The 10,729-nt window shown below is 26.3% G+C and overlaps 1 long non-coding RNA gene across 2 annotated transcripts; it reads left to right on the forward strand.

Annotated features, from left to right (window-relative positions):
* Positions 1-7,715: 7,715 nt before the first annotated feature.
* Positions 7,716-8,753, forward strand: LOC121173844 (uncharacterized). Of its 2 annotated transcripts, none has more exons than XR_005889361.1 (2): positions 7,716-8,343; positions 8,530-8,753. It is a non-coding gene; the product is annotated as an uncharacterized lncRNA (long non-coding RNA). The 2 variants fall into 2 exon arrangements; XR_005889362.1 differs by having other exon boundaries at positions 7,716-7,913.
* Positions 8,754-10,729: the final 1,976 nt, after the last annotated feature.

Below are 10,729 nucleotides of genomic sequence, written 5' to 3' on the forward strand. Positions count from 1 at the left end.
GCAAATGTTTCTTACCCGATACATATTATATATATATTAATGTGGAAAATAAGAATTATAAATGTAGATCATATAAGTATTTTCGGGAAATTAATATTAAAAATATAGTTAGCAATTTTGTTATTACCTTTTTTTATCATGTTAATGGTATAGAATATTAGTGGACTATTTCAATAATTAATATCTATTAGAAAATTTGAGTGATCATTTTTAATGGAATTTATTCTCCTAACTACCTTGTTCATCCGCATTATTTCTTAAAAGAATTTATTAATAATTAAAAATATAATTTATATATTAAAAATAATTTTATTATAATTTTGTATTGAAAATTATTTATTTATTATAAATTTTGGTTATATATAAAATGAACTTTTATTTTATACAATGCACAATCTAAAACACTAGCCTATAATTAAAAGATAAAAAAAAATTATATTTACAATGCATCGTAATTAAGTTCATTAAAAATATTAAATGATAGATATGATATCATTAAAATTGTTTATAATCCCCCCTTTCCCATTTATTTTTTATTTGACTGGATTTAATGATAGATATGATATCAATAATGAAAGTATACTTCGTTTCTTCAAATACCAAAACTTGCCAACAATACGCTATGCGCTTATGTCCAAAAGTTCATGCTCGCACAATTCTTTTTATTAATTATTATTCAATTAAAGATGTTGATGACAGTGCGCACAACTCAACACATTACACATATAGGATATAGTTATCGTCGTTTTTTATTGACCGGAAAAATAATTGATGGCACTAATCTCCCTCCAAATTTTTCAAAGCAAATACTATTACGTGTGTCTAAATTTGTGTTCAATGTCGTCGTCTTTCAGAATAATTTAAAGTCAACGACATTGTTATTGTTATTATAACAAAAAGTCTTAATCATTTTTTTCTCAATAGATTAGCACTTCATCGGAAATCCAAGTCCGTCCCGTTTGCTCATTTTCAAAGTGACGTGGTATAATACCTTGTCTTAACGTCTAGGATCTAATGTTGTGAGCAAGAAATGATATATTTTAATGCGAATAATAATAATAGAGCTTAGTGGCACATAAAAAAAAATCAAAAAAATCTAGAGTATCAGGTCATTAACATCCATGACATGAGCGATCCAATAATAATAGATGCTCTTTGAGCTGACTAACTTTATCGATTACCTTCTATGTATTTATTCATGAATTATAAGTTGTATATTGCGAACATAAAATAAGTCAATGCTAATGATCACTTTCTATTTTGTTGTTCTAACATCTAAAATATTAGTAAGATGTACAACTTGAGACTTATAGTAGTGTGTTTGAGCGACAGAATTTAAAACTAAGTGAAATTTTAAATTTTAAGAATTTTAAATATTTTAGTTAAAATCCTTTTATTTTTAAAATTTTGTGTTTGAATAAAAATATTAAAATTATGAGGGTGAAAGAAAATGAATGTAAATATATACATATATATATATATATATATATAGTTGATGTGCTTTTAAAGAAAAGAATACTGATGCGACATGGAGACAATGGCGTAAGACATGGCACTGACTCTCAATGTCAATTAGCACCTTCATCGTATGATGGACAATGGTGATTACTCTCTTGTATAATTCTACGTGTCCTCCTATATTCTTGGAAAGTTCTTCTATCAATGAGAGAATTTTAATTTCTCATTTTTCAAAAAAAAATTTAAAATTCCATATTTTTAGTTATTTAAAATTGTTTTAGAAATTTGAAAATTTAAATTCTTATAAAAAGAACATCTAAACAATGAATTTTAGATTAAAGAAATCTAAATTCTCTAATAAATTATTTTTTAGTTAAAATTTTCTATTCAAATGCACTCTAACATAAATGTGTCTCTTTATCTGTAAAGACTAATTAATGATCGTTCAAAAAATAAAATATGCGTACACTTCCTTTTACAAATCTTTTTTGCCATGATTTTGAGAGAATGTTGTCATTATATTAATAAAAAGAAATTAGTCAGAGCTGACTACTTGGATCTTGTTGCTATGCCAAAAGTAACAAACAGAAAACATTTTATTCACATAAATAATATATATGTTTTGCGAATATATTTTAAGTACGGCACCATACTTTCATTTGTGAAAGAAAGTAAAAAAAGAAGAAGAAAAGAACACTCTGAGATAATAACTAAATTAATGCCATCCATGACCATATGGAAGTTCAAAGGGATATATAATAATTCACTGAAAGAATAGATGGATTAATATTTGAATTTTTACAGGTCAAATATTAAAGTGTGCAACAGGGTTGCCAAAAGGCATGCAATTACATTTAATTTATGCCAAACATAAAGGAAACTATAATAACGACAAAAGCTTTTTCTATTAAGTGTGATCGGTTATATAGATGAAACAATGCCAGTGTATCTTATGAAAAATAGGTTTTAAAAGGGCACACTATTTAATTAAAGGTTAGCAACGATATGGAAAGTGAACCTTATATATATATATATATATACACACACACACATCGTGTACTTTAATAAATTTTTCTGCTTATAAAAAAATTATGTGTGTAGTTTCAGACGACAAGTTCACATGGTAAAAGCACATTTTGTTTTCTTTATTTGATTGTCTTTAGTTTCTTTCCCGGCCCTTCTTGCGATTATGAACTAGATTTCTTACTAAAAAAATTCACACTGTGATAATCATAAGTTAAATGTGAACCAATTTTTTATTAGCAAATTTCAATGGTGATAATCATAAAAAATTAATTATTAGTAACCATATGCATCTTATTACATCAGTACAGTGACTTCAGAGAGTTTATTATAAAGAGCGAAGTTCAAGATTTCTACCGAGTTGGTTGTTTAAATTTAGTTTATTTTAGGTGTGTGACGTGTGTCATATATGTTGTTTATTACTGTATTAGTTGATCGATTATTGTTGCACTTTTTTTTCAAACAAAATTTCCATCAAATAATATGAATAATACAAGAGAATGAACAACTCAAACATCAAAATATAATCATTATTTTAACATTTCACTACATCCGAAGGGGAACAATATCAAACCTATGTGAATTACGAACATGAAGAGGAAAAGAAAGAAAACAAAGGTACCAAAGCGCTTTTCCCAGCCCACTCACGGCTTCATGTAGATTTCACCTGTGTTGGGGCTTAATAGATAGGGAGAAAAAAGTCACATGCCCTCTTCAGAAACAAAAAAAAGTGTATAAAATGACTATCAAGATTAAGCTTTCATGTGTGTGTTAAATATTTTGATTTGTGATTAGATAATAGTTTAAAACTATTTTACCTGAGTAGTCATTAAATTTTATTAACAATATTACTTATGTATGATGAAAATTGAAAATAAATTATTTTGACAATAATAGCTTTTACTTCATACGTGGGTGTGTCAGTTGTAGTTAATAGTTAAAATAATAAATAAATAAATGCGTGTGTCTTTCTTACCCTCATATATATACATTATAATTAAATTAGATTGGTTGATTCTTTTATTAGTGCAAAAAAAGTTGGATAAAACATGCAATGAATGTTGCATACTGTATACCTGCATCAACATTTTTACTCCTACCACTATTAATTCTTCGATCTCTCACCATGTTCACTTATTGAAGAAATACAACATATTTCCTATTAAAAAAATACAAATACTCACTTTTGTCTCTTAACATGTAATTTGTTAACAAATGTGTCTTTGAAAAATGAAAATATAAAATTTAGTTATCGAAAATATAAAAAATGTAACAAATATATCTGATCGTTAATTTTCGTCCGTCACCATTAATAAAATAGTCTATGTGACACAGAGGGACAAATTTGTCACTAAAATGATTGTCAATGTGACCATCTTTAATTGTCAGCTTAAGGGCATATTTTTCATATAATATTTTTTTTGACAAATGCGTCCCTAAAAGATGAAAATAAAAAATTTAGTTCCCGAAAATGTAAAAAGTACAATAAATCTATCCAAACGTTAATAGTAGGTTGCGATTAATTATTATAATTTGAAAAATTTATAATGACTGCGACACATTTTTTTAACAAACCCGTAAATCAAATTGAGTCTAAAAGAAAAAAAAAATACTTTTTTTTATAAATTATAAATAATTTTTTTACACTTCCATGCTTGATGAAAAGTTCAAGTAAAAAAAAATGCTTATTGTAAAGCATTATAGTTAAATTAGATCCATGAATAATTTTTAGGAAAAATTATAATTGCAATGACACTTTTAATTTATAAAACACACTTACCTCCTTTGGAATGATTTTTTTTAAGGTTATGATTTTTTAAATGATTCGTCAATAAAAAAATAATTGTGTATGATTTTTAAAAAATAATTTAAAAATCAACAAAACTTTTATTATTATAATTTGTAATTTAATGTCATTGCATGTACTAAAAGACATTGATATTTTATCATGAAAAAATTATAAAAAATAATTAAATAAATAGTGTTTGATTAAACATAAATAATGATATTTTATCGGTTTACAGTAAAAAAAAATTCCTGTGTTGATAGCATTTATTCAAGAATTAACAATCAAGGGGTTGATTTTTTTTGTAGCTGAAGAAAAGTAAGAAGAATTCGTCAAAGCAATAAAAATTCTCTTCCATTGGTAATATTTTATGGATGTCTCAACCATTGATAAAATTTGAAAATTATATAACGGAAACAAATACTTACTAGTGTGATATAGCTCTCCCAAAGTTTTGTTGCAATCATTATAAATTTTTCAAAATTATAATAATTAGTCACGATCTATTATTACCGTCCGAATATATTTATCGCATTTTTTACATTTTTGGTGATTAAATTTTATATTTTCATCTTTCAATGACACATTTGTCGGTAGAGTGGGAAGATGAAAAATAAAATAAATATATTATATGACAATATGTCTATATACTAACAATTAGAGATGATCACGTTGCTACTAATTTCAGTGACAAATTCATTTATTTGTGTCACGTAAACTATTTTATTAACGGTAACAGTTTAACGGTCGGATATATTTATCGCACTTTTTATCCTTTTAAAAATTAAATTTTTTATTTTCATCTTTCAGGAATACATTTATCAATAAATTACATATTTAACAACAAACGTGATTTTTTTTAATAGGAAATGTGCTGTATTTCTTACACAAGTGAACATGGTGAGAGAACGAAGAATTAATAGTGGTAGGAGTAAAAATGTTGATGCAGGTATACAGCTAGTATACAACATTCATTGCATGGTTATATGTAATTGGCCCTTGATAGTATTTAAAGAAATAACTGTGTATAACGGATATTTCTGACCTTTGAAGTGGTGGCCTTTTTGAAATGGAGTTATAAATGATAAGTTGAAAGGTCATCAGAGAAGAATCAGACCCTTGATAGTATAACAAGGTTAAGCCTATAGCGAAAGGGCAAGAGGAAACTAGCTTTGTGAAACAAGGAGTTGAAAACCTACACAATTAATGTCACCAATATTATATACAAAAGTGTTTTTTATTCAATTACATGAATTAATTTTAACTGTACAATCAAAATGATCATAATCAATCAAGCAACCCAATAAAATTGATCTAGTAGCGACAGATTGAAGTGATTTATATAAAATCTTAAATTCACACCTTATTAATTATCATTATTATAAAAAAATGAATAATCAAAGATTAAATTTAAAAGTGTGTAGAGAGAGAGAGAGAGGTGATGGAGATTAAGCTCCTATAAAGAAATATTTTTAGTAGAGCCATTTCACTCGATAATTAAATTAAAAGTGAATTAAATACATTTTAACAATTCAACCCTTAAATTAAAATGTTTTATTGCATTGACAAAATACTAGTTTTCATAAAACTTTAAAAATATTAATAATTAATTTAATAAATAAATCTAATTTAACGTATAATATATTTTTAAAATACAGGTAACTATTAGTAAGGATTAAATATATTTACAGGTAACTATTAGTAAGGATTAAATATATTTTTGGTTATTGTAAGTCAGTGTTTTTTCTTTTTTATTCTTAAAAGTATATTTTTCTAATTTTAGTACTTATAAGTTTACACCTTTTTAATTTTTATTCTAGTAAGATATTTGATTTATTTTTAGTCCTTGTAAGTTTAATTTTTTCAATGTTAATCTCTATAAACATGAACTTACGATGATTATAAAAAAAAAATTAGAATCTTATAACAATCAAAATTGGAGAAAACACAAACTTATAGGAGACTAAAAAATGAACAAAATATCTTATAACAACTAAAATTGGAAAACAAATGTCAACTTAATTACAGGATCAAAAATAGAAAAAATAAATTTACAAGAATAAAAAAAATACTAACTTATAGAGAAAAAAAACATATTTAAGCCTATTAATAACTATAAAGATAATTAAATACAAATGTTTGATTTATTTAAAATTTTGTGTATATGATCATTCAAATAATATTAAAATATTATAGAATGCATAATTAAAATTTATTCTTAAATACATTTTTAGCTCTTATAAAATTAACATGTTTTAATTTTGGTCCTTATAAAAAATATTATTATTTTCATCCCTTTAAAATTTAAAATTATTGATTTTAGCCCCGGTAAAATAAGCGAATTTAGATATGCTCCCTGTAAAATATTTTTTTAAGGTTCCAAAACATTTATCTTAGGAATCTAGAATTTTTTTAAGGTATCACACGTGGACATTGTACCATAGAAACTAGGAAATATTATCTAAAATGATCATTTGACCTTCCTTTAAACACATAAGTCATTAATGAGTCTCACAATATTATGAACTAACATTAAAATTTCAACTTTTTTAGGGATGAAAATAAAATATTTTTTATAAGGGTTAAAATAAAAAATTTCTAATTTTATAAAAGACTAAAACATAAGTCTAAAATTTAATATAAATAAATAATTATTCAATAAAGTAATCAACTTTATCAAAGAGTTATTTCTATAATTATATACACATAAGGATTTATAAACGTACACCATTTTAGAAAGAATAAGTTAACTATTTATAACTATAATTTTTTTACTGCGAGAAGATGTAACTTGCCAACACATTATTTTTAAAAATAAGTCGAGAATATTAGCAATTGTTTATGGAGTTTTGTTATTGTATACCTACTTGTTTGTTTCAAAAAATATTTTGACAAATTATAACTTATTTTTTAAAAATACATTTAAGATGTAGCTTTTTAAGTAACATTTTTTTTTCAAAGCATAAATGCGTATATGTTAACAAATATATATATATATATATATATTAGCTGTTCCAACTTGTAAAGAACGGCAAATAGGCCATCCCATTGACAATTACGGGCCAGTCTAGGCCATCATTTCGTAGAAAAGCCAGCTTTATTTAATACGAAGTAAAGGCCAACTTGTTAACATCATAAATAAATATTCTAATATCCATCATTAATAAATTAATAAACTAAATGTTCCTTGTTGTTCCTTAAAAGAGTGGCCTACACTAATAAAATTGATTTATCTAATTAAATAACCGGCCTGTTCCTAGCATAGATTCCCTTTTGGTTTATCTAGAAAAAAAACAAATGTTGATTAAGCCAGAGAAAAAGAAAGTTAAAAGAAAATCGTGGGTATATTAACAGTGGACCTCGTGGTGATAATGACCCAACATTGTCGTTTTATTAGCATAATGGCTATAGTTAGAGTGGTCTTTATCTTCTCAACTTGCAGGTTCTTCATATATATTGGCTGTCTGATTGCACATGCATCGATACGTTGTTTGATGTTTAATTCCATTCAATAATAAATTGTGCTAAAGAAACTCAAGTCATCGTGCATTATTTTTTTGCTTTTGAAAAAGATCCAGTAATGCTCATCAATAAATTATTATTCTTATCCAATACAAATGCATATATATGGCCGGAACATAAAAATGTGAGGTTCATTTAAGCTTTATAAATTAGTTAATAACAAACTATGTTGCGTGGATATTCTGTATTTTAAATCTCATTGATGAAAAACTGAAGTTTTGTGCATAGAGTAAGTTATATATGAAGATATAATGGATATATATAGAAGCAGCCTCTTGTGATTGTCACCCTGCTGAGGGAACAGTGTAATTATCTGGAAGAAGTCCCGACAAAGAGACAGAGTAAATGTGGTGCCATGCGTTTGGACCTAATTTGGAGCTTAGAATATGAAATGGAGATTTGAGAGTGAAGTAATGCAAACGAATGTGCTAGATAGAACCACTTCAGTTCCTATATATTAACTTCTGCTCCATCCAAATGTGGCAGATAGAAATAGAATGCTTTTCCTTGTCTCGTTGCAATGAGAGGCTCCTTTGGAAGAAATAATTGTTTTGGTCTCACTCTCTTATAATTTTTTTAACTATAGTAATTAGAGTAATTAATTCTTTGGTCGGTTCAAAATTTATTCACAGTTAAATTTCTCATTCCACTTGAAAAATGTATTTTACAAAAATCAAAATTAAATATTTTTTTTCTCAGAAACTAAACCAGGGCAATGCCCATGCGTTCATCATGTGCAGGTGCAGCCTAGGTCTATCTGACATGCAGAGTACGGGTACCAAATTTTGACCAAGCTTAGACCAAGTATAATATATAATTTGTATAATTTGTTACCTTTCAAAAGTTAGCCACGTGATCACGTGCCGATCGCGGGGCTCAAAAATCAAAGGCCATGTGATGAGGCTTCAAGTGTAATTAATGGCTTTTTATAGTATTAATTAATTGAGAGATCATTTACTTCCTATGATTTTGTCCCTTCCCTGGCTATCATGTGACACCTGGATTAATAGTCCTATTGATCTTATACTCTTATGAACCTTACTCCTCATTTTAGGGAACTTTTGTGAAAGGAAAATGATTTTAGTATAGACAACGTAATTTTAAATTTCCCTAGAGAGAAATAAACATAATTTTGATAACATGTTAAACCTTAAAGAAAAGAAGGGGCAAAAAAGTTTATTTATATGCTTTTCTATATAAATGAGAATAATATTATAATGCCATTGCATGCAACAGCTCTTAATGAAAGTAGACCTTGAAGAAGGGTTAATGTGAAAATGAAAAATGACTTTTAACCTCAGTTTTGATTCTTTTCACACAATCTTCTTTAATTTAACACACTTTCACAACCACAATCCTTCTTTTCCTTGGTTTACTAAGTCATGCATTATATATAGTAGTATTACTAATATGTTTTAATTAAAATATTTATGGAAGGGATTAGATGAATTTTGAAGAATAAAAATCTGATTAGTTACATGATTTATTTTATATTATTATTGATCTTATCAAATTTAATCTAAGGCATGATCATTATTTTCCTCAAATATGGACATAATTTTCTTTCGATCCCTCAAATTCAAAAGTGATTATTTAGTTTCTATCCCCAAAATTAAAAATAGTTCACTTTTAATTCTTACGATTTTTTGTGTGATCATTTTCCAAGGATTAAAATTGGGTTATTTTAATATTAAGTGATGAAAATAATGACTCTTTAAGTTTAGGAGACCAAAATAAAATTAAATCTAAAGTTGAAGGACGAAAAACATATTTAATCATTTAATATTATAAAAATCAGCATGCATATTGTAACAATATTTAATTTAAACATCTTTTTTGTGAATCAATATTACTATAATTATTTTTAATTTATGAATACCAGACCACTAGGATCCGCTTAGTGATGGAATTTGGTAATATGTTTAAAGTCATATGTTTGAATCTAAACGTGACTATTGTATAAAAAATCATGGGAAAATGAGCAAAAAATATCTCAATACTATTTAACATTAAGAAAGATAAAGAGAGGAGAGACAAGTCCTCCTATGATATGTTATATGATGTATTAAGAAGATTGATTAAGAGAAACAAATAAGTATTAATGAAGTAGTGTTTGATATATAAAAATGTATGTATATCATTACTCCTTTCATATGGGTTCTAGTATAAAATGGATGCAGCTATTTAATGGTTTCTACAACATTTGCATCCCTATTATTTTTATTTGAGCATACATGAAAAAATATTTCTTTTAATATAATTAAAACTCATAATTACATTGAGGAACCTTTTTGGAGAGATGTATTGAAGCGCTGTCACTAAGCATGGGAGCTTCAGATCCCATGTTTCTAAAATCATTAACCTAACTTAAACAAGCCACATTTTACTAGCTTAAACGAGCCAATTTGTTGAACCTTGGAGACTCACCAACCTTGCTTATGTGATGCTTCTTTGGCTCACTTAAGCCAATAAATCCCAAGAAGTCTTATTCGTTTAGTGTCACTTAAGGGAGGTTAAGTGGTATGTCCTTTGTAGACGTTGATATAAAAAGTCCAAGGAATAACATAAGAGCACGAACTTTGAGAAGAAAAAAAGTTTTTGAAAAAGGAGACCTAGAAGATTAAAGACGGATCTAGAGGGAGGCAAGCAAGGGTCAAGCCCCCTTCCCTCTTGAAATTTTTGATGTATATATATATATATAAATTAATTAGTATAAAATTAATTTTATATGTTATTATTATAATAATGGTTAAATCTAAGGCTTAATTACACAATTAATTTCTTAATTATATTTTAAGATTCAATTTGGTCCCTCAATTATTAAAAGGTTCAATTTGATTCCTCAATTATTTAAAATAAAACAAATATATCATTTACATCATATATGTTAATTATTTGATGAAAATCGATATTTTTTGCATCAATTGTCAAAACAGATAA

This window comes from Glycine max, chromosome 17 (genome assembly GCF_000004515.6).
Source record: "Glycine max cultivar Williams 82 chromosome 17, Glycine_max_v4.0, whole genome shotgun sequence".
Classification (NCBI taxonomy): Eukaryota; Viridiplantae; Streptophyta; class Magnoliopsida; order Fabales; family Fabaceae; genus Glycine; species Glycine max.